This window comes from Saccopteryx bilineata, chromosome 9 (assembly GCF_036850765.1).
Source record: "Saccopteryx bilineata isolate mSacBil1 chromosome 9, mSacBil1_pri_phased_curated, whole genome shotgun sequence".
Lineage (NCBI taxonomy): Eukaryota > Metazoa > Chordata > Mammalia > Chiroptera > Emballonuridae > Saccopteryx > Saccopteryx bilineata.
The window spans coordinates 11,660,772-11,687,126 of record NC_089498.1 but is presented as its reverse complement, the minus strand read 5'-3'; positions in this window follow the sequence as shown (position 1 = coordinate 11,687,126).

The following is a 26,355-nucleotide window of genomic DNA, read 5'->3' as shown; positions in this document are numbered from 1 at the left end:
TTAAAGGTCACAGCCTAGGGCAGAGGGCAGAGGGCAGGGGGCAGGGGTTCTGGAGACTGGGCTGAAGAGGGAAACACTACCAAGATAGTCTAAGCCAGATAAAATAAGGGTCTGAAGCAATAAAGCTGAGAAATTGATGAAATGTCTGAAGAAAAACGATCAGAACATGGTAACTAATAGATGTGGGACTTAAGGGAGACTGAGAAATCTAGGATGATTGCCACATTCTGATTTAGTGAGATTTGGAATGGCGGTGCTGTTATCAAATTAAGAAACATAGTTGGGAAATGAAGATAGTTTTAGAGGAAGATAATGAGTTCAATTTGGAACATGAATTTGAAGTGTCAATGAGATATTTTTCTGAATAAATGTTCTTTAGCTCCCAAGAAAAATGGAGAAGGTCGGAGAAAAGAGCTAGGGACTTTTCTAAGGCTAGAAAACCCATCTACAACTTCAATCACCCTTGAAATATTCTGAGAACAAATTAGGTATGCTAAGACAACTGCCTCTTTTCATTCCAGAATTATTTAGCTGAATCTTCTTTAATGGAACATTTGGTTATCCTAAAAAAAAAAAGTCATATTTGGGTGTTTTAAATAAACACCAACATCTCATTACTTAGCTAGAAATTTAAACAAAATTTAAGTAATTAGATTCAGAATATTGAAACCTTTCTGACAATTAAAGTCATAATTCATTTTTACTCACTTAGGCACCTGGAGTGAGCTGCAAAAAAGTAATTATAGTCATTGTAAATTTACATGCGATGCAGATCCCAGGAAGCATTCTGGAGGAAAGTGTTGCAGGAAAGACACAGGTGCTTAAATTAATAAACATTAGGAAATCAGCAAGAGGATTAAACTGCACTAGTTAATGTTTCCCAACTAATTATTTAATAATTGAACATCTCTATACACCTGGTCCCAAATCAAGAAATTCCAAGACCTCTCAGGGTTTGGGGTTCACATTTTGATCATTTAATATCAAATTTTGCTCAACGCAGGGCACTGAACTGGATAGTTGGTTGAAGACAACTTAAATCTCCCGGAAGTTTTCCCGAAAAGTTCACAAATCAAAACATTCACACTAGTAAAACGGGGGTGCAATTAATTGTTAAGCAGCCTTGTTAGTACTTCAAACATAAGAACAAACAGGATTTGTTGCCGACACTGTTTCCCCGGCAGAACTTCTGAAAGGAGACATTAACTGAGTGATGACTCGTGGGCTTGACATAATAATCATAATATCCTCACTGTGGCGACAATACTTTCTCCTTGTTCTAAGGTCTGTCCAAAGGCTGTGTTCCCTAGGACCCCCACAGGCCTTTTATTTTTACCCTGACAACTGGCATTCTGAAAATTGCATACTATTGTTGAGGAAATCCAGGAGACGCCTTTCACCAAGTTAATAAATCCCACTTCGCAGCAGCCTATGCAGCATTACAGAATTTACATACAATTCTCCTCTGTCTACAATGACTAAGAGTATTAAAGAAACGTGTAAAGCACTGCTCCTGTTTCACATTACACCTAGCACACAGTATATTTTAAGCATTCACTCAACATGTGTTGAAAAATTAAACAGATGAATAAATAAATAGCTCAACGGAAAAGGACTGGTTGAATGGACGCGTGGATGAATGGATACCCGAGGTCATGTTGCAAAAGCAGCGGCAGTGGAAGTGGTGACCACTCCATTTCTAACCCATTCATGACAACTCTGCAATGGTCCCTCACTGGGGGACACAGAGGAAACCCCCCTGGCTGCAGATCATGGAATCCAATGTCTGCAAGGGTCCCTCACTAGGGGACACAGAGGAAATCACCCCCTTGCTGCCGATCATGGAATCCAATGTCTGCAACGGTCCCTCGCTGGGGGACACAGAGGAAACCCCCCTTGCTGCTGATCACGGAATCCAATGTCTGCAATGGGCTGAGCTCTTACTAAATGTTTTATGAATATTTGAAGAAAGGTTGACCAACAACATACCTCAATATGTCAGATACAAGAAGAGTAAAACAACATCAGGGTATTAGAAATCGTATTCAATTCACGATTTATAAATATTTTATTTTAAAATATTAAATTGATACATGAAGCAGGGAAGAGAAGGAAACTAACATTTATGGAGCTCCGGCTCACGAGTGTGCCAGCATTCTGTGACCATCACCTTGTTTAAGTTTCCCAACATGTGGTAAGGAACAACTATTTTTATTTAACTGATAAAGCAACTGGAACTCAGAGAGGTTCGTCTCTTCAAAATCCAGTTCATGAACGACAGACCCGGTTCTGGCTCCTTTATCACTGTGACTACAAATCCCATATTCTTTCTCTATCATGACATCTCCTGAATTCTTTAGAGAATACTGGAGGTGAGAATTTAGCCCTAGTCTAAAAGATCAAATCTTATGTTTTTCCTGAGATCAGCCAATTATTGACTGGTTCATACCTGAATTGTCCCACAGACGGAGGGACATTTCAAAGCGTCCAATAAAGAAAGCAAAATAGAAAGAGAGAGAAGAATGATTTCTACAACAGGATGGTGCAGAGAATAAAAATTTTAAAATCACTCATTTTTTTCCCTAATTAATATACAGCTTTCCTAAAAATGGCTACTGTAAATATACAGTTAAATGAGTTTTATAATTACCGCCATAATTAAAATGTAGAACATTTTCATCATGCTAGTCAGCTGACCCATGGCCTTCTGTGGGTAAACCTCCCTTTGGGAAGAAACCACTGAGCCATTACCAAACCTTTGTTTTCCATGTTTTTGAACTTCTCATAAATGAAATTGTACAGTATGCATTCTTCTCTGTCTGCCCTCTTTTGTGGAAATAATATTTTAGAATCATTTATGCTATCATGTGTGTTAGGAATTAACTCCTCCTAACTGCTCAGTTGTATACTATTGTGTGAATCTATCACCCTGTGTTTTATGCCCTCGCCTATTGATGAATATCCGGGTTGCCTTGATTTTTAACTATTATGAATAAAACTTCTATGAATACTCTTGTGCAGTATTTTGTAGACATATGTTTTCATTTCCTAAGATTAATATCTAGGAGAAAAACTGCTAGATCATGAGTTAACTGTTTAAATATATCAGAAACATTCAAATTATATTCTCACTATCCTCCCGACAATTAGTACTGTCAGGGCATTTATTATTACTATTCACTGTAATGGGTGCGAAGTGGTATATTAGGTAGTTAGGTGATTAATGATGCTGAGTACATTGTACCCTTCCTTTCCTTTTTTATCAAGTGTCAATTAAAGTATTTTTCTTATATATTAAATTTTTGGTCTTATTTATTTAGTTCTATATAGAAGGTGCCATATTTAGACAAAAATCCTTTTAGTTATATGGATTGCAAATATTTTTCTCCTATTTTGTGGTTGACTTTTCATTGTTAATCGTGTCTTTTGCAGGGCAGATCTTTAATGTATTCACTGAAGTAAAGTTCATATAACATAAAATTCACCATTTTAAAGTGTAAAATCCAGTAACATTTAGCACATTACAGTGTTGTGCAACCATCTCCGGCCCCTAATTCCAGAGGATTTTCATCACCCCAAAGACACCTCACAACCACTCAGCAACCAGTCCCTCCTCCCTCTTCCTCCAGCCCTGCGAAACCACCAACCTGCAACCCGTCTCTATGAATTTGCCTATCCTGGACATTTCATATAAACTTTGACATCCATTTTATCATTGAGTTAGTACTACCTGTCTATGAAATCTTGACTTACCCCAACAAGGTGGTGAAGTTTTTGTTCTAGAAATTTAACCATTTATACTTAGGTCTTTGATTTGTTTAGAGTTATCTTTCATACGATGTGGGGCAAGGGGTGCTATTTATTTCTCCACCGTGCATGCCTACTGGGCTCAACTCTACTTGTTGAAAAGGCTACCTGTCCCCAGGGGAATTACCCTGTCACCTCTTTTTTTTAATAGACACAAACAGATACATGGATCTATTTCTGGACTTAGTATCCTCGCTATGTTTACTCTTACGCTGCTGGCACATGGTCTTGATTATTATAGCTTTGTAACAGCTCTTGAAGTTAGTGCAAATCCTCCAAAAGTGTTTTGGGTTTTTTTTACTTTTGTAAATTTGTGAAAATATTATTTCAGATACTTTGTGTTTTTCTAAAAACAGTTAGGATCAGCTTCTCAATTTCTACAAAAATGTATGCGAGGATTTAGATTTTGATTGCATTTGTTGCATGGATTAAAATGAGATAATGGACTTTAACAATATGATATCCTGAATCCATGTACATGGTATATCTTTGCACTTATGGAAATTTTCTTAGCAATAGTAAATTTTATTGTAGACACTGTAGATAATTTGTGGCTAAAGAAATAATTTTATGTATGTTATTGGAAATTATATTGCTTAATTTTGCTTTCCAAATTCTATTGCTAGAATTTAAAAATATAATTTTTTGTGTGTATATTTAGCTTAAACCCTGGGACCTTGCTAACTTCACTTACTAGTACTATTATTTATTTTAGGATCATTATGGTCCTTAAGATAACTGATAAGAGCACCTAAAAATAGAGATTATTTCTTATTCCCAATATTGTATATATTACTTATTGTTTTTGTCTTATTTTCACTGTGTAGGTTCACCACTCCACTGTTGAGTAGAAGTCCTTAGAAACACCTTTAATTGTTTCCTAATTTTCCAAAGGGTCACAATACTATGTATGATGTTAAATGAAAAATTTTTATAGGTACACCTTCTTAGATTTAGGTCATTTGTTTCCATTTATAGATATTAATAGGTATTAAAATCAATAATAAATTTATAACTTTGTCTCTTTTTTAGATTTTGTTTATTCAGTTTTAGAGAGAGAAAGAGAGAGAGAGAGAGAGAGAGAGAGAGAAGGGGGGAGGAGCAGGAAGCATCAACTCCCATATGTGCCTTGACCAGGCAAGCCCAGGGATTTGAACTGGCGACCTCATCGTTCCAGGCCGATGCTTTATAACATTGTCATTTTTGCATCAATAGAGTAAATTACATTAAATATCGATAAACTCATACTCTTGTGACAAACCCTGCTTGGTCATGATGTACTACCTATTTCATATTTTCATTGACTCCATTTTCAAATATGTCATTAGAGAGAGTCTTACTGCTGTTGCCTTTGTTCAAGAGTCAGACTCCTCGTTAATTCGGTTCATTCACAGCCAGTGAGGCCCTATGGGTTTGGACCTCCCATGTGAAAATGTAAGAAAAACCAGTTTCCTTCCTTGGCAATACGACATCTCATTGTTCACAAACCTAACTGCTGCCCAGGAGGAGAATGTGACTGGCAAGACACACAGTCTAGAAGGAACCCGAAAGACTTCAAGTCAGTAGGCTTAGTCCATTGCCCTTCAGTTTCCCTCTGTCCAATTAATGGCCACTTAACCAGACTCCCAGCGTTCCTTCTCGCACCATATAACTGTTTTCCGCACAGGAGACACAGTAAATTCCCAAAATACGTAATTCATACTCTATTTCCCTAAGGCTTAAAATTCCATTTAGGGTTAGCATTAAGGATGTAGTTACACATAAAATAAAACCCAAAGCTCTTACAAACTGTGTATCTTGGTCCCTTTCAATTCCTCAGATCTCTTGGCTTTCTACTCTTCTCTCTGACCACTTGACTTCAGCCACTCAGTTTCTACTCAGCGCTTCACACCCACTGAGCCAGCCAGCCTGAAAAGTCTGTTCCTCGTAGCAGCACGCACACGGCTAGCTCCTTCCTGCCCTTTATTCTTCATGTAAATGTGGCTTCCTCAAAGCGTGTTCACCTCTCCACCTGTCTTAGATGCATCCATGTCCTTCCCCCATAATTCTCTCTCATACCATCCTGAGACCTTAACGGTATTCAGTGCAGATTTAAATCAGATAATTGCTTATTTGCCTGCTTGGATTGCTTTACTAAATCTTACTGCAGGCTTCAGAAGTGTATATAGACCATCTGAACCATTTTCCCCCCAGACGGTGCCTGTCTTATAATAGGTATCAAAATAAATATTTTTGAAGCAATGGGTAAATGAGTAATTGTGAAATATTTGAGAGTGAGAAGATTTTCCAAATATAAAAAAATTGTCAAGAAATAAAATTTAGTTTTTTATATGGAAAAAATAGAGGTTATTTTGTTATTTATTTTGTGAGGCTTTCTGGAAGGCTGGGGTGTTTCCAATCTGCCCCTGTCGTTAGCTTGGAAATGTAATCTGCAGTGCAGCTCATGGGGATGGCACAGATCATTCCTGATCAAAATATTATTAAAGAAACTGTTGTCTATTTTTTTTATTATGTATATAACTAGACTCTGTTCACTATTAGTATTTTCTTAATCTTTCCGTTTCTGTAGCATATAAAATTGGTGCAGATGACCAATGACCTCAACACAATGTCCTTTTACAATAATAAAGAATAATCTTACTCCTCGCTGTCACTGTTATTCAGACTATTGGTATCTTACAGGGAGAAGGGCAAAAGAGATGCAGTCAAATGAAGTAGTTTTGAATTAAAACCACACCATTTTCCAACGGCTGATCCTGAACAAATTATGTGACACCTCAAGCAAGCCTCATCAGCAACATAGTGCCAGAAGCACCTCTATTGCGCGGTGTTTGCAAAGCCTGAATTATGTAACTTCAATTCTAATTCAATAGCAATCGTAAAATCAACGCACGATAATATTTTTTTCTCTTTGTCTCTGCTTTGTTATCAGTTCATTTGCTTTGTTTTTTAGATTCCACATATAAGCGATGTTATATGGCATTTGTCTTTCTCTGTCTGACTTATTTCACTTAACATGATATCCTCTGCTTGGTTCTATGGTGGGGGAGCAACAGTTTTAAATAAAGGCATTTTCCTGTCACAAATGTTCATTTTAGTATTTTAAGAATTAGAATAATGTTAATGTACTACTATAATGTAAATCAGACATATTTTCTAGCTAATTTGAGGCTTAGTTAGGAAAAAAATAACACATCCTACTTCCTTTGCTCAAGAAATTAAGTCATCTCTGTTTCTAAACTTTGATCTCCTTTCTCAGGTTCACTCCATGGCTGTCCAGGATGCCTCCCCTTCTACTGCTCATCAGAGCACCTTGGATTATTATGTCAGGTACCTGTCTCTTATCCAGAATCCCCTAATCCAACTGCTGATACGCTGCCTGATCTAACCACGTCACCTATAACTCTGAGCTCCTAAAATGCGTCTTCCATAGAAAACCAAAGCATTATTGTAATTGCAATAGCAATAATCTGGTAGGTCTTAAGACGCTACAAAAACCTACAACTGAGTTTTCCAGGTTTAGCCAACAGTGATGCTTCCTACGGGGTGGCAGCCCTGGTACAGGTGGATGCTCTGGTGTGGCTTCTCACCAATGGTACATTAATTCTGTGCAGCAGAACATTAATCTCATAAACATTTATAAAGAGGCTTCTCTGGGTCAGGCACTCTCTCATGTGTTAGTAGTAAACAATGGATAAGATACTCCAATGCCTTGCCCTCATCAAGCTTGAAGTTGATTAAGAGAGACAGAGAGGCGTCGTCCTGGCATGAGAGGCACCTGGGTTCAATTCCCGGCCAGGGCACATAGGAGAAGTGCCCATTTGCTTCTCCACCCCCCCCCCTCCTTCCTCTCTGTCTCTCTCTTCCCCTCCCACAGCCAGGGCTGCATTGGAGCAAAGATGGCCCGGGTGCTGGGGATGGCTCCTTGGCCTCTGCCCCAGGCGCTAGAGTGGCTCTGGTCACGGCAGAGCGATGCCCCAGAGGGGCAGAGCATCTCCCCCTGGTGGGCAGAGTGTCACCCCTGGTGGGCGTGCCGGGTAGATCCCGGTCGGGCGCATGCGGAGTCTGTCTGACCGTCTCTCCCCGTTTCCAGCTTCGGAAAAATACAAAAAAAAAAAAAGAGAGAGAGAGAGAGAGAGGATAAAATAATGTAAATGGGTATGTAACATAATGCCACATGTTGCTTGGAATAAAAAAAAAAAAAGCAAGGGTGGAGAGAGTGACAAGAGTGACATCAGGAAACTGCTCCCTGAGCAAGTTCCATATAAGCATAAACTCAATGGAAGTGAAAGTGTGAGCCATGGAGATTTTGGGGAGGGGAGATTTCTAGGCAAGGAAGTTGAAACAGGGAAATGGGGGCATGTCCCAGGGGCCGCAGCAAGCCTGGTGTGGCTGGTGAGGACCCAGCGAGAGCAGGAGAGGGAAGACTTGAAGGTGAAGAGTGAGTCTGTGCCGGGGATCCGGATTCCAACCTCCTCATCACAAGCATCCTTTTTAAGGATTCCGGCAGAGAAGGGCCGTCATTTCATCTTTACAATGAGAGCAAGAAACAGACGTGACCTGCTTTTCCTTTCTTAGTCCCCATTAGAAGATGAAAACCAAGGCTTTTGTTCTAAGACTGCAGAAAGGTTCATGGCTTCGCATTATTATTATGTTTTTACCTAAATACTCATTTGAAGTCCTTACAGGGTGATTTATGGATTACTTCTGTTCCGGAGAGCTTTCTTCCACACACTTTTTATAAATAGGCCGGCTAAACTAAGGGAAAAATGATAGCTCTATTTTTAGAGCTAAAAATAAATGCTTCATTAGCTTTTTTAAAAAAAATTTTCATGTATTGATTGAAACATTGATTTGTTCCACTTATTTAGGCATTCAATGGGGAATTCTTGTATGTGCCCTGAACAGGGATGAAACTTGCAACCTTAGCTTATCAGGATGATGCGCTAACTGAGCCAGCAAATAGGGATTCTTCTTCAGCTAAGCTATAATTCTCCATCCCTGAGTGAGACAGTCATAAGTTCAAGTGTGAGTCTATTACATGCAACCTGTGTGGTCTTAGACAAGTTATCTAACCTTCCTTCTTCCTCTGAGTAATAGGACTATTAATGCCTCTGCTATTGATAATGGTAGCAAATTGCAGAACACAAGTAGGTGCTTCAGAACTTTTTCTTCCCCTCTGAAACAGAAGGATGTTTTTATCATGAGTCACTGTAAAGATTTGTTTAAATTTGGGAATAGTAAAGGCTGACCAAAGGAAATGATTGAGTATCCTGTGATTACCCTTGAGTTTCTTCGGCTAACTGGAGAAAGGAGTGTTCAATATTGCCAGTGCCAGACAAAATTTTTTTATCAATATAAGTATTCCTAGTCATAAAGATTAGGTAACATCACACTAACATCTAACACATATAGCTAACATCATAAACAAGGGGGAAAAGTTAAAAAAAACTTCTCCTCTAAGATAATAAAAAGGACAAGGATATAATTCTCATAAATTTTATTTAGCATAGTATTAAAGTCCTAGCCAGAGCAATTAGCCAAGTAAAAGAAATAAAAGAAATACAAATTAGAAAGGAAGAAGTAAAACAGTCACTATTTGCAGATGACATGATACTGTATATAGAAAACTCCAGGAACTCCATCAAAACCAGTCAGAATTAATGAACAAATTCAATAATGTTGCAGGATACAAAAATCAATACACAAAAATATATTGTGTGTCTATGAAACAATAAACTATCAGAAAGAAATTAAAAAATACATTGCCAATTACATCAAAAGTAAAATATTTAGAAATAAATATAACCAAGTAGGTGAAAGACGTGTATATTGAAAACTATAAGACATTAATGAAAGTAATTGGATAAGACATAAATAGTAGATATGCCTATGATCATAGATTGAAAGAATTAATAGTAATTGTCCATACTACCCAAAGAAATATATAGATTTAATACACTCCCTATAAAAATTCTAAAGGTATTTTTTTTTTCACAAAAAGAGGTCAAACAATCCAAAAATTTATATAAAATCACAAAAACTCTGAATAACCAAAGTAATCTTGAGGAAAAAGAACAAAGCTGGAGGCATCACACACCCTCATTTCCAACTATATTATAAAGCTATACTAATTAAAATAGTGTGATATTGGCATAAAACCAGACACAGAGATCAATAAAACAGAGAGCCTAGAAATGAACCCATGCATATATGGTCAACTAATTTATGACCAAGTGTTGGAGACTGCAAGTTGACAGGGTCCTTGCAGTTTAGATTTTAGGGGGACAGAGGTGTGGGGGACTGGCAGTAATCTGACAGGATCCTTGCTGCCCATCCCCCCAACTCACTTGCTTAAATTGCTTAAAGGCTAAGCTCTTCTCCACACCTCCACGTTGGCCTTGAAGCTGAGTGTTTCTACTTGTCCCATCCCCACTTGTTTAAGTTGCTAGAGGCAATTTACATGCCCTTCCTCTCACCCTTTGTTCAGATGTTGGTTGATTTCAGTTATGCATGGTGGGGGGATTCCTGTTTATGCCTCAAGAGAGTTCCTGTTTATGCCTCAGAAGTGTGACTTTGTATAGGAGACTTCCTTATTTGCATACGGCTCTACACTATATAATAAAGCAGACCAGGAGCTTTGCTTTGCTCTTGCAAGCTATCAGCTGTGCAGAGACCTCCCCGATCCCATCTTTTTTCTCTCTGAGTTTATTTCTTCATTCTGCACCGTTCTCACTCAGGACCTGGACAATTACTAGCCACGCTGATCTGCAGCAACCAAGGAGCTGAGATTATACAATGGGTAAAGGACAGTCTCCTAAATAAAAGATGCTGGGAAAATTGGACAGCCACAGGCAAAAGAATGAAACTGGACCTTATCAATATACAAAAACTAACTTAAAATGGGTTACAGACTTGAATGAAGGACTTGGAACCATTAAATTCCTGGAAAAAAACTGGTGAACTTCTTGACATAGATCTTGGCAATCATTTTTAATCTGACACTAAAAGCAAAAGCAACAAAAACAAACATGTAGAAGTATGTCAAACTAAAAGGCTTCTTTAGTTTGGAAAAGAAACCATCAACAAAATAAAAAGGTCATTTGCCAAACAGGAGACAATAATTAAAAATCATATATCTGATAAGGGGTAATATCCAAAATATATGAAGAACTCATAACAATAGCAAAGAAATAAAAAGACAATCTGATTAATAAATGGGCAGAAAATCTGAAGACATTTTTCCAAAGAAGACATACAGGTGGCATAAAAAGATGTTCTGGCCTGACCTGTGGTGGCGCAGTGGATAAAGCGTCAACCTGGAAATGCTGAGGTCGCCGGTTCAAAACCCTGGGCTTACCTGGTCAAGGCACATATGGGAGTTGATGCTTCCAGCTCCTTCCCCTTCTCTCTCTCTGTCTCTCTCTCTGTCTCCTCTCTAAAAAAAAAAAAAATGAATAAAAAATAAAAAAGAATCCAGTTAAAAAAAAAAAAAAAAAGATGTTCTGTATCACTAATTATCAGGTAAATGAAAATCAAAACCCAAATGAGATGTCACCTCATGCCTGTTAGAATGGCCACTAGCAAGAAGTCTAGAAATAAGTGTTGGAGAGGGTGTGGAGAAAAGAACCTTAGGCACTGTTGGCAAGAATATAAATAGGTGCATCCTTATGGAAAACAGTATGGAACTTCCTCAAAATATTAAAAATAGAACTACCAGATGACTTAGCAACTTCACTTCTGGGTATTTATCCAAATAAAATAAAAACAATAATTCAAAAAGATGTATGCATCTCCATGTTCACCACAGCATTTTTTACAATAGCCAAGAAATGGAAACCACCTAAGCATTCATCAACAGATGAAGGATAAAGAGATGTCACACACACACACACACACACACACACACACACAGGAATATTATTCCACTATGAAAAAGAATAAGATCTTGCCACTTGTGATAACACAGATATACCTTGAGGATATTATGCTAAGTGAAATACATCAGACAGAAAAGGACTGGTATCATATGCTCTCTCTTATATAGGAATCTGAAAAAACCCTTCACAGTTAGAGAACAGACTGATGGTTGCAACAGGCAAGGAAGGGGGGAGGGACAGAAGAGATAGGTAGACTGTTTTGTTTTTTTGTAATTTAAATACAAAATTAATTACTTTTTTTTCAAAAAGTAAAGTAAGTAGAAAAAGAAGAATGCAGAACAGTGACTTGCAGGAGTGACTGAACAGAATAGGTGATAGTGGAGTTCAGGGGGTTGGCTTGGGGTCCATACACATGTGACAGACAGTGGGTTTGAGAAAGGTGGTAAAGGAGTATGCAGATGGAGCCCAAACTTGACAGAACGGGGTTCCTACATTCATTCTTGAGATCTAAGAGAGGGCTAAGAATTCAAGATGAGACAAGGGTATCTAATGCATAGTAAATCAAAGAAGCCAGACAGGCCCCCATGTCCAAAGCAGAAACTGGTGAGATTAATCTTTTCTACCACCTGGAGGGGGTGTGAGACAGGCCCACAGCCATGGGCAACCAATCCTCATTTCCTTATCTAGAACCAGCTCAGCACAGTGTTCTAAAGAAGCTATTTCTGCGGCCATGAATTCCAGTCTTGGGAATCAAGAAAATATAATAGTCTCATCCTTGAATAACATACAGGAAAGCCTGTTGTAACTGGAAAGCATTATATCATACATCTGAAGAGCAAGCTCTTTAGTAGATGATCCCATCCTGGAGTTGTTGGGTGATGTAACAAGAAGCCTAGTGAGGGATGCTTTGAGGAAAGAGCAGAGAAATTAGGGGTCTACTGAGATGCTGAGGGCCAAATCCCTTTGATATATTTACTCTTCTGTTTGCATCAACATTCTAAGCCATTCTTTTATTTCTTTGTGTGGCAGGGACAGAGAGAGAGACAGAGAGAGAGACAGAGAGAAGGACAGATAGGGACAGACAGACAAGAAAGGAGAGAGATGAGAAGCATCAACTCTTTGTTGTGGCACCTTAGTTGTTCATTGATTGCTTTCTCATATGTGCCTTGACCAGGGGGTTACAGCAGACCGAATGACCCCTTGCTCAAGCCAGTGACCTTGGGCTCAAGCTGGTGAGCCTTGCTCAAACCAGATGAGCCCGCACATAAGCTGGTGACCTCCGGGTTTCAAACCTGGGTCCTCTGAGTCCCAGTCCAATGCTCTATCCACTGCACCACTGCCTGGTCAGGCTAAGCCATTCTTTTAAAACTGTGGGTAATTCTGAGGCTAACATCCCCAAAGAACTACTTATGTGACCCAATCTCATTTTCCCAGTGGGAACATTCAACAAGAATTTTTCCCAGTTGCTGCAGCAGGCTTTAGTGTATAGCAGTTACCAGGGGACAGTCTCAGCTCTCTTGAATGTCGTATTCCACAGGGGCGGAAGTGGAAGACCTCGCGTTAAATGAGGCATTACTAAGTGATGCAATAGGAGAAGCTTGAGATTGGCTGGAGCACTCAGATTGCTCAGGTAGGCACGGTAGAAGTTTACCTCTTCCTCAGTTCCCAGTAGGGTTCCAGAGATCCCCTTAGTTCACAGTGCCCCAGAGCTCTCCCCACATGGGGCGTGCAAAGAGGCCCAGGTACAGGTGACTTGCAACTGGACTTTGCAGGAAGGCTGCTCCCCCAGTAGTCCTCCTCTCTGGCTACTTGCCGGACACTTCCGAGAAGGAGATCAACTCACAGAGAATGAACCTGGAGCAGAGCCCACACCTGGAGTGCAGGTGGAGCCCTCCAATTCAGAAACCTCTCCTCATCACCAACCCACCTGGCCCGGGTCTTCTGACTTCCCACCCTCATCCTCCTAACGTTTTAGCTCATCACCCCTGTGAGTGCTTCCAACAGAACCTCACCCATCGGGAGAACCTTGAGTCCCTATCAGACCCACTCCCAAGACATTGCCAACAGAAAACAGGTTCCCCTTTCACAAGTCTTTCTCTGTCTCTAGAACAGGGGTCCCCAAACTTTTTACACAGGGGGCCAGTTCACTGTCCCTCAGACCATTGGAGGGCCAGACTATAAAAAAAAAACTATGAACAAATCCCTATGCACACTGCACATATCTTATTTTAAAGTAAAAAAAAAAAATCAAAAAAACAAAAAAAAAACGGGCACAAATACAATATTTAAAATAAAGAACAAGTAAATTTATACCAACAAACTGACCAGTATTTCAATGGGAACTATGGGCCTGCTTTTGGCTAATGAGATGGTCAATGTGCTCCTCTCATTGACCACCAATGAAAGAGGTGCCCCTTCTGGAAGTGCAGTGGGGGCTGGATAAATGGCTTCAGGAGGCCGCATACGGCCCACGGGCCATAGTTTGGGGACCCCTGCTCTAGAAAGACTTGCCTGATCTGAGTGTGAGGGAAGGAGTAGGGGCAAGGAGGTACATCCTCACTGTGATCTTGCATCAAGGACGGGTACAACGAGTCTTTTCACAGCAAATGAGAAGAAAGAACAGGAAAAATGTAGTTCTATAGAGAAATAGAGAGAGATAGACTAGGACCTGTTTGAGAAATGAGCTTTGAATTCACAAGACTGGGTAGACGTGGAACTTTCTATGTAGCAGTAAACCTTGTGCTTACAGCTCTGTAGCTGAACACAGCTCATTCTGGACAGATGGTGTTGTGAGAAGGCTCTCACTTCTAAACATTTATTTATTTACAGCTCTAGGATGGGATTTATAGGACATTCAGCCTTCTGGTCTCCAGCCCACATGAGAAAGTAGTGAATTTGCCAGGTGGGAGATCGGCACCTCTGCGATTTTGCAAGAACACAGGATTTTCACGAAGAAACTGTGGTTCCAATCCCACTCCTGAATCCTTGTGTACCTCGTCTTTGCCTGCCCCCGGGCCCTGTAAAATGAAAGGCTTAGAGTCCATAACTGTCTCTGAGGTCTCTATAATCTGTCTAATTCTAATATTCTACATATCCATAGGAATTTTTTAAGTTACCCAGGTAATATGCAAAAATAATTGCGGATGCATAAGCCAGTGGCGACTTTTACTGCCTAGAAATCTCTTTCTTTCGGCGGTGACATCTGTCAAGAAGGATGACAGCTCTGAATCGCATTTAAAACGAGAGAATTTATCAACCTTCCTATTAACTGCAAATTGATGGGATGTTTGAAAGTTGCAAGCAAACTCTTTGGGCCATGTTAACCAGGTGGCCTTTCACTTGAAAGAGAGCTATAGCTGAACGGTGTCTTTGAGACCTGGTGTTTTAATGAGGTTTCATCCTGTTTGAACAGAAGCAAGGAAGGCCAGAGAAAAGGCCAGGGCTGCTAGACACTTGATGGTTCTTTCCTGGGGGAGAAGAGCCCACACACACTCAGCCATTCATCTCTCCCTTCAGGGACCCTCCCGCCCCCACACTCCCCAGGACCTCCGCTGTGCCCAGTATCTAAGGATAAAGAGGTAATGGATATATCCCAACTTATGACACCACATTACCAATTAATTTACTTCCCTGACATTTCAAAGTGATCCTCTACCTTTCTGACCTTTAGAACAATAGATTATTTATGTAGGTGTTTCAGGAGACATCCAGCGCATTAAAATCACCGAAGCGTTTTACGAGCTGGTGGGGGCCTGGGGAGGACTCGCGTGTAAGGAAAATAGTGTTCCTCTTTTAGTTACTTTGGAAGTGGCTTAAATCATCTGCAGAATAAAGGTTACACTAATAAATGTCTCATTTGTTTTAAATGCTCTGAAATGTGAACACTTCTGCGGAACATATAAAATCATACACGGTAAATGGGTTGTCGTGAGACGTTGATCCTTTCTCTTTGAGTGGCTCTTTAATTATCCTTCCTTTTGACCAAGTTCCAAGTTGGAGAAGAGGGGCAGTAGGGAATAGAGTGTGAGGAGGATCCTGGTCTCTTTGAGGCTGGAAACAGCATGGAAATGCAGTGACTCCGATCTGGTCTGCATCAGGATCATGGCACCAAGGCATGCAGGGAACTGACTGTGCTGGTTTTTACCAATTTATCTCCCATCGCTTTTTTCCTTGCTCATACAGGTGAGAAATACAAACTTTCTATAGCACCCCCAATATGCCATGCTTTTTCACGTTTGGTCTAAAATGTCCATTCCCCGGTCCGCTTTGTAGTCTTGTATTTATCCTTCAAAACCCAACTACTCTGCAAAACACAACAGCTGCATAGTCAGTTCAAGTTTTCCCACATTAACTCTGCCGGGAGTCTTGTCACGCTTTACGGCATGGACTCAGCGTTCAGGCGGGCAAGATTACAAGCCGTGGCTTCAGCCTGCATTTGTTGTGGAACGCTGGCTAAGTTTCTAAGCTTTGTGCCTTGATGGATGACGTCAGAGTAATGGCGGGGTAGGAAGCGATACCGATAAATCTCCCCCAAAACTCAACAAGATCTTCAACCAGAAACAGAAAAACCTATACTTGGAGCTTCCAGATTCTTCGCAATACACCCAAAGGTATGATTGAGTGAGAAATTGGCTAAATATATAACCAAACCCCGAAGGAAATAGGGAGTAAGAAATGCTCCGCCTTTCTCACTAATCTAAGCTTTGTGCCTTTTATTCATATCTCAGGAAAAGGAAATATTATGGTTTTGTACAGATTCTAAAAATATATACTGAAACATTTAGGTACAAATGAAGTAACAATCAATGGTAGCTATGAATCAAGCTATGTCACTTCTCATTACTGTGATTAAATAATAATTATTATTATTATTAATGGTAATGCTACTAGAAGTAGTTTAAGTAGGTTCTGACAATTTGCAATTAATATGTCTTACATACCAGACCAGTTCTCTCATCTGTAAAAGGGATGTCATACTGCATTTTACAGCTCGTCCAAGGACTGGGTTCTTTTACTTCTCAAAGAGATTCTAAGTGCACACCATACTCCTGATGCTTCTTGAAGTGCTGGGATAAAGGAGTGAAGAGCACACACAAGGTCTCACACACGTGGGTCTCACATGCTAGCTGTATGAGACAACCCAGGTCTGGCACATGATCTTTCCCTTGCACTCCTTCTGACACTATTTGGGTAAGCTAATGCCTTCGTATGAATCCAAATATAATCTGATATTAAGAACAATGGGGCCTTCCAATCATGAAAATAGAAGATATTCTAGGACACAGGATCTCTTCAACTATTTGACAAAATTCCATAGCAAGCATTTAAAATGCCTTATAGGATTGAAAAGAAAACAACTAAAAATGATTATAGGGCCTCACTGGGTCTTACCATAAGAAATTCTCTCTGTCAAGATCAAGTTTATGTCACCTAAACTCTACGCCTAGGACAGCAGGAGCATGTAAAGCTTCAGTAGGCATCTGTTAACCAAGTAATGAAGAACTGGCTGACCAAGTAAATGAATGGCATGGTAGGATGAGCTGCCTCATACGGTTGTGTCCTTGTGCTCCCTTCAGCTTTCCAAAGAACCCGGATAACGTGTCCCTCCCCCTCCCCCCAAAAGTCCTTGTCAACTAGAATATAGAATCTCATAAAGCTAAGTGACCCTGAGGGTCCCGTTCACCACTCAATCCTCAGATCCTTTTTCTACGATTCTACACTTCAACGTGGGCTCTTCTTTTTTTCTTTTTCAATTTGCCAACATGGAGCCCCTTTTTATTTATATCAACATTACTGTGTTCTGCTCTATTAGTCTCTTAATCTCTTTGCTAATTCCCATATGTCTTTGTATCTTTTAATTGAGGGTTGCCAGGCTAGGAGGCTGGAGCTCAATGTCCTCGGCTACTGTGATGTGAGCACGTTCATGCTCTTACAGAGGTATGAAACAACCTTACTGAAGGGGATGATGAAATAAGGCACCAACACAAGTCACTGGAGAAATAAATGAACTTTGTGAGACTAAAAGCACAAGGCAGTAGCCTTAAGAGCTCTATTCTAGTCAATAAAGTTGTTTCCCATAGGCCTGTAGGTTAAAAATTCTAAAACCAGCGTCCATGACACTGCAATGGGCCAGCAGGCATGGAGCTGCCATCTTCAGGATAATAATGTCATCTCTCGGAACTCCTCCGGAAGGACCGCCCTGGAGCTCTTCTTGAGGAGCTGCCACTCTTTTCAGAAACATGTCCATGGTGGTTTATTCAAATTGTTTTTTTTTTTATCACAGATTTGCTTATAAGCAGATGATGCACCATGAACATTCCTCTACATTAATGAAAACCTTTTGGTGTTGATGTCCATGTTTTCAAACATTTTAAGGAGCCTGAGGAGGTCCGTAAAAAGCTTCTGCTAAACCCTTCACTGTGAATCTTCTCGGGGGTTCTCCTCCCTTTCCACCTCCTGCAGTTGCCTCTGCTCTGGCCTCTTCTATGCTATGGGCTCCTGTTCCGGTTCCAACAGCCCCTCATTAGTCAGTTCCTCAGGGGCCCCCTCTGAGAGCTCCTCAATGTCATTGTCATCCACCCCCAATCTGAAATTCTTAGCCGTCTTATCTTCAGCCTTGCTGATGGTGCAACATCTTGTCCTTTGAAGTCACAGACAAACCTGCTGAGTATCTTCTTCCAGATGCCATTCATATGCTCCTTGGTGACAATCTCCCCAGGATAAAGCCAGGTTCTGGATACAATCATAGACACTCTAGAATTGCATCAGTGTCTTCCTCCATTGCAGCAATAGCCTGGGCAGAAGTCCTCGGCAGGTAGTGGGACCTTAAAGGCTACTATGACTCTTCGGATCAAACAGGTGATGTTTGGAAGGAGAAACATGACTTTGATATTGGGGTAAAAACTACCAAAACAAGGCCGAAGTCTTAGAGTACTGCCAACAATAAGCGAAATCTTGAAAGGTGCATTATTCTCCAGACAGTTCTCCTTCATTTCGCTGACATAACGATTTAGGAGGGCGTCTCAGAAGAGGAGTGGTGTCACCCGTGACTCCCGCTGTTCCTGTTGCACACAGGCAGTGCATGCTTATTAAAATGCTCGTGGGCCCTGCTGGGCCTCCCCTGGTGCCAGGTCACAAGGCTTTCTTTCCATTTGTAACCTGCAACACTGCCCCAAAGCAAGACTTATTCTGTCCTTAAAAAGCCTTGAAACCTGGCGTTAACTGGGCCTTTTTATGGAAGAAAGTCCTTTTGGACATCTGTTTCCAGGACAGAGAGGTTTTATCCACATTGAATATTTGCCCTGGCAAGGAATATTCCTCCACAATCAACTTATCTCAAGTGTTCCAAAGCTCTCCAGCTGCCTTCCCGTCGGCGCTTGCCGAGACACCACACGCTTTGGCATTATGTCATAAAGGATGTTTCTTGAGCAGCAGTGAATTCAGTATCCCGGTAGCAACCGGCCTTTGCTTTCAACACTGCAAATTTCTGTCCTTGGCTGTGATCGCCATGGTGATGAGAGGGAGACACCCTGTGCCTGCTGCGTCTTTAATCCCAGTCTTTGGAAGTTTCTCCATGTCTGATCGAGACCCTTCTTGAACCTCTGTTAAGTCTCGTCACCTTCAGTGAAGCCGATCCTTTAACAGGTTCTGTCACTTTGTTCTTGTCCTTCACGATTGTCGCCAGAGTGGCGTGGGCCATGCCTGATGGGTGAGCAATAACCACCGCTCATTTTCCACCTGCATAGTCACCCCCCTTTTCATCTCCTTCATCATTTTCCACTTTGTGTCCAGGTCAATCGCACGACGACGCCTCTCACTGGCAATGTCAGCCATGAACTTGGTCCTCGTAGGGGTCGTGATGAATAAAAACAACACGAGATTAAATCAAGCACAAAAGAAAATGATGTCATCACGAGATGCAGTAAACATGAGCCCTGGGAGGCTGCGGCCAGCATAACACAACATGCTGTTTTACAGCAAACATTTTTTTTTTTTTTCATTTTTTTTTTTTTTTTCATTTTTCTGAAGCTGGAAACAGGGAGAGACAGTCAGACAGACTCCCGCATGCGCCCGACCGGGATCCACCCGGCACGCCCACAAGGGGCGACGCTCTGCCCACCAGGGGGCGATGCTCTGCCCATCCTGGGCGTCGCCATATTGCGACCAGAGCCACTCTAGCGCCTGAGGCAGAGGCCACAGAGCCATCCCCAGCGCCCGGGCCATCTTTGCTCCAATGGAGCCTTGGCTGCGGGAGGGGAGGAGAGAGACAGAGAGGAAAGCGCGGTGGAGGGTTGGAGAAGCAAATGGGCGCTTCTCCTAGCAAACATTTTTTTTATAAGGGTAAAGCATCCATTCTAAAATAATGAGAAAAAATATAGTATAGCAAATTCATTAACCAGTAACACAGTTATGAACATTATCAAGTATAATGCACTGTGCATAACTGTATGTGCTGCACTTCTAAACGACTGGTAGTGTGGTGGGTTTGTTTACACCAGCCTCACCACGAACAGGTGAGGAGTGCGTTGCACTGTGTATGATGTTAGGACAGCTACTATCTTAGGAGACGGGAAAAGTCCAGCTCCACTGTAATTTCAGGGAATGACTGCTGTATATGCGGTCCATCATTGACCAGAAAGTCATCATGTGTCACGTGACTGTATTGATTCGAGACCCAAGGTAATTGCAGTCAGGCCAGAGATGAGCCATGGTCCAGATTCCTTTTTTAAATCATGCTAGCCACAATAAACGATAACTCTAAAATTAAAAATACTCACTGATTCCAAGCTTACATCAAAGCTTTACCACATACCAGGTGCCGTGTACAAAATTACATGCTTGACTTCAAAGAGATTACAGGACATCTTGGTGGGCCGAGTGCATTGGTTGCAATTATGGTTACTATTATTTCCCTATCCGTATATAGGACTCTTTGCAGTACGGTGGTGTGGCTCCTCCCACCAAGAAATAGAGTTTATTTTCCACCACCTTGAACCTGCACTGTCCTTGTACCTTGTTTTGGCAAATACAATGCAACAGAAATGTTGTTGTGTCTGTTCAGAGCTGGTATACCAGCCCACCCTTGGAAGCCTATGCTGTCACCATGAATTAATTGGCTAGCCTACTGGATGGTGAAAGACACATGGACTGGTCGCCCCCATCACCACAGCCAATGGCCAGCCAGTCCTCTGAAACAGATGCATGAGTAAACCCAGCCAAGATCAAAAGATCACCGAGCTGAGCCCAGGTCAACTGTCAAACCACAAAATCAAAGGCTAACATTTAGTTGCTGTTTTAAGCAATTATGTGTGGGTTGACATTTATCCAAAAGAAGTTACCTGTTACATTCAATATCTTTCCTACAGAAGTTAATTAGTAAGAAAGAGAATAACTCTTATTGCTGGGAGAATAGGAAAATAATTTTCTGTAAGTTATGGCTTTTGGTCTGATTCTTAAAGAAGGATCTCAAATTGAACACATGGTGCTTAAAGAGTATTCTAAACAAGCAAAAGAACCATCCCATAGTTATCAATGTTGGAGGTTATTAGAGGGAGGTTTTGTGGACATTGTTAAAAGGATTGTTGCATGAGGGGTTAAGGCTTGGTCGTGGTATCAACTGTATGAGTGTGGTTGGGTTCTGACATCTGTATTTTACTTTTCAGATATATAACATGGGGATAGTGATGTGTAGCACCTATATCATAACCATAGAATTGTTATTAACAATTGAACAAAGCCATAGATGTAAAGTACTAAGAATAGTATTAGTACGTAATGACTATTAGATATTAGCCTTAGATATCTGGTTTAGAGTTTGGTTTGCTATTTTCACCTGTCAGATTGTTTTTTCACTACATATGTGCACATGCATCCATGTATGAGTGCAGGAGATAGCCAAGCAAGCAAGGATTTTCTAGAAGAAATTTCTAGAAAGGCAGAAGCATGAACACAGAAGGAGCATGTATGAGCCAGGCATCTGAATAGTGATTTGTAGTTTTACAAAGACTCACACCATTATTTTGTTCTCTCACCACAGCAAACTAAATTCAGCACATATTTATTGAGTGAGTTCCGTGTTCCAGGCATTGTATTAGATAAGGTTTAGGTAATATGGGAGCAGCCACAGATAACATTAAATTTATGGACCCTGCAAACCTTTCAACTCAGCAAGCTTCCCTCTCCGCATTTTCCAGTGGGAAACTGAAATAAAATCCAACGCTAACTAGCGAATACCTTTGTGAGTCAACATTGTCCCAGGTCAAAATTATTCTCCTGCTGTTACCCTTTTATTTTCCTCGTACACTAAAGTAGTGCCCTTATGTCAGCCTTTCTTGGTTTGTTGTTGTTGTTGTTAAGAGGAAGAAACATAGTACATAGTGAAATAAATTCTTTACAAAATCAGTTATTCCTAGTTTCCTTTGCTTTAGAATGAGTCACAAATTCCACTCAAAACCAACCTTTCATCATCACAAATCTATAGATTGAATAGACAGGAGTCTCAAATAGGTTTATTTGCATCTATAAAGTTTACCGCTGCTCAGTTTCTCCCTGCTCTGCCAACTTAGTAATGTGTATAAATCTCTTTTGTTATTTTTGTTATTGATTTAAGGAAGGGATCTCAACCTCAGCACTACTGACATTTTGGGTTAAATTCTTGGGGAGGGATTCCTATAAAGTGCTTAACTGTGGGCCTGGCCTCTGGTATCTCTCCTCCCCAGCTGTGACAAGCAAAATTATTTCCAGACATTGCCAAATGTCCCCTGGGTTTAAAACCACTGATGTAAGGCATTAACTATGTGGCAAAATGTTTTTGTTAAAAATTTGTTTCATTTATTTGTTTATGGAGGAATGGCTTGCAGTAGTATGGAAAAATCGAATTGTCTAAGTGACCTCCAATGAACAGTTGCCAATGAGTGAATGTATGAAATTATAAAGTATATCAAATGACTTCCAAATTGTAAAACATAAAGCCTAACTGTCTCCAGAATGACTGAGTTTAAAATGAAACACAGTGGGAAGTATATTTTCCTTTTAAAGAACATATGTTTCATTAATTGTTGTGTCAAGAGAGGAAAAAATCAAATTAGTTTAGCAAATAGTAAAAAGAATTATATGGTTTTATTGAACATTTTCTTCTTTTATTTAGAAATACCCATAATTCAACTCTGCTGAATTTTTAATGTGTGGTGTTTCCTGTGCAATAAGACTATTATGTTAATATAACAGATGTCTTTCAAACTGTCAAACATTAATTACAATTAACTAGAGTGTTTTTTAAATAAGATTTAATTGTGACTTATTCCAAATTATGGCTCAACAAGCTAATATTCTTTTTCAAAGACTGAATATTGACTGATCATGGTAAATACTGATTTTTTTTACCAAGATGGGTTAAAAAAATAAAATAAAAATAATAAAAAGACAAGACTGTCCTCAGGGAAATACGTGGTATTTTGTGTGCTTTCTTTGAAGTCCTTTTCGCTTTTCGTCATGAAATAAAAGAGATGTTTGCTATAACCCAAGTATAACCGTGTCTATCTTTAACAGAGGTTGAACAAAATACCAAGTTTTAAATTCCTATCAAGACTTGTCAAGGATTCTAAAATCATTTAGATTAGTAATCTTTGATCACTTTGTAATACTTTGTTTTTAGTAGTATTTAGTGTCTTTACCAAAAGAGATTACAATCTTTAATTTTTAGATTTTTCAAGCAGAAAGCTCAAAAGAATGAAACTATCATTAAATACTTTAATATCTGAGTAGATCGATGTTTGTCTCATAAGTGTAAAAAGCCCTGGAATACACTCATGTAATGCATGTCAATTTGACTTATAATCTTTTAACGTATATTGCAAATCTTGACTATAGTTCAAATAGATATTGAACTTGAATATGTTAAAGCTGTATCATGAAAAAGGCTATTCCCTGATGTAGATAATACTTAAGCTCTGCTGATCACTATAAGTATTCACTCTAAAATGGGGAGAGTTAAAACTATGTGGTACCCTTTAAACTTCACTAGATTTTAAATCATATGTAATCTCAAATTCCTGATGTACAACTTAGTCAACATAGTTCATCTAACGGCTACCTTCATTTAACTTTCTCACCTATAAAATGGGGACAGTTAAATAATTCCTTTATGGCTGTTCTTTGTTTTATTTTATGGTGGGCTTTTCTACACTTAGCCCTATCCTGGCACTAAGTAAATGTTGAGTGACTATTAAAAATGTTGTCAAAATTCTTAACACATCCTTGGTATTTGTACCAAGAACCCAACCATTCTAATAAAAAATAATATATAAGAGATTCTCTGAAAAGCAGAACAATAGCTGTCCAATAATGTCCATGCCCTGCTAATCCCAGTGACCTGTGCATATATTACTTTTCATTACATAAGGAATGTTGAAGATTTCTTTAGAGTTGAGTAACTTTTATTTAAGACCCATTATCACCCCAAGTCAAGTCTCCTTCCATCACCATTTATCTCCCTTTACCTAACACACCCTTTCCTCTGATAATCACCATACTGCTGTCTGTGCCCATGACTCCATTTGGGGTAGTGAACACACAATGCAATGTGCAGAGGATGTATTGCAGAATTGTACACCTGTAACCTATATAATTGTATTAACTATGTCACCCCAATAAATTCAACATGAAAATAAAATTTTAAAAAAGACCTATTATCAGATTATACAAAAGAAATAAATGTTACATTTCTAACATTAACTTTCAAAATGGATGAGCCAGCCCTATATCATTTCTCTCTGTTAAAACAAATTTTAACACTTTTCAACTTCCCGCTAAAATCGTCTTGGAGGAACATACCAGGTTATTTTTATTCCCCTGAAAAGTAGGGTTGGCCTGAGATGAAACAGAATAGAACAACATGCAAGGGGCTCTTTTTTCCTAAGATTTGTAAGTAGAACAATGGCTTCCCAAAGATGTCCAAGATCTAACTCCTGAAATTTGTGAATATGTTACATTACATAAAGAACCATTGCATGTTACATTGCAAAAAAAAGGAATCATGGTAGCAGATATTTCTAAACTCAGAGGTAAAAGAACACTATAAATGTGAGGGTTTCATCTGGATTACACTGATTTTTCTTTTGCTCTTAAAATTATATAACACAGAATTTTTTTTTTATTGTTGCAAAAGAAAGAAAAATAATATAGACATTTTAAAAGGGCATTTCTTGGTTCATAGAACTGAAAAATCCAGTATTAAAGCATGTATTCATCAAAGCTATATCCAGGTCCTTGAATAATATCCTCAGGAATCTGTTATCATCTTTCAGTTCTATGATTTTTTTGTTGTTGTTGACTTTATTCTCGAAGTCTCTTATCAATACACAGGAGATCCTCAGGTTATGACAGTTTCAACATACGACATTTCAAGTTTACAACGCTTACTCCTGTAAAACTTGAAAAAATTGAGCTGTGTTTCGGCTTATACCATTTAACTTTGTGCTTATAGACAACGTGGGCAAACTAGTTTAGTTGCACAGCGGAAGAATATGCAGTAACACAGCATGAGAGTGAGGGAGTGGCGTCCCCCAGTACGCTTACCCACGCCATTTTGGACTGTTAAAGGCGCAAGCATCCCCTTTGTGTTAGACTAGAAGGGTGTGTTTCAACTAACACCAAAATTCGGGTTATGTCACTGTGGTAGGAACAGAACTGTGTGGTAACCCGAGGACCCCCTGCAGTACTAGGTTCACAGCCTACCCATTTCGCAAACTAGCAGAAAGACTTATTTCTGAAAAGCTCCAACCACTGTATGAGATATGGCTCTGGTGTAGACTGGGTTTCCCAGAATGCAGAAATTGAATCAAGAATAAAAGTGCTAACACTTTTGGTGGGAGGCTCAAACCAAGTCAGTGAAGGAAAAGGGGAAAACAACAGTGGAATGAAGCCGTGCTACAGGGCAGTGTAGGACTTTCCCACCCTCCCCATTCTTCAGAGTGGGCTGCAAGGGGATGCAGCCACAACAGACCCCGCTGGCGCCTTCACTGGGCATGTGGCAGTTTCCAAGAGGGCGTGAATGGACCAGCCTTATCTGAGACACAAGAAGAAACAGAAAAGAAGTAGAATCAGGGCCTCTCCCATTTTCTACCCATTGATGCTGCTCTCAGGATGTCAGGTTCCGTGCCTCACACTCTGGGGCTTTCGCCAGACCTCAGAGTGAAGGGACAAGCTGGACAATGGGAGTGTTCATCCAGAAAGAGGAAGAGGAAGAAGAAGAGGAAGAGAAAGAGAAAGAGAAAGAGAAAGAGAAAGAGAAAGAGAAAGAGAAAGAGAAAGAGAAAGAGAAAGAGGAGGAGGGTGTGTTTGAGGAAATCTGAGGAACACAGTGTCTGTCTCCCCAAACAGGCTCCTAATTATCCAACTTTGCTGGTATGTCTATTTCCGAAGCAACTGCTATGGCCGAGGGGTGATGCCTGAGCAGACTTTGGCTGCGTGTCTGTCTTTGGCATAAGAGATGGGCGGGTGCTTACTCACAGGCACAATATGTGGATTTATAACCCCTAGTGTGCTGTTATTGCAAAATAAGGCAAAGGATGTTGGATAAGATAAAGCAGCCAACATCAACCTGTCTCAACGTCAACAATAATACCTAAGGAGTTAAAGAAATGCTTGTAATTACTACCACACATAATTA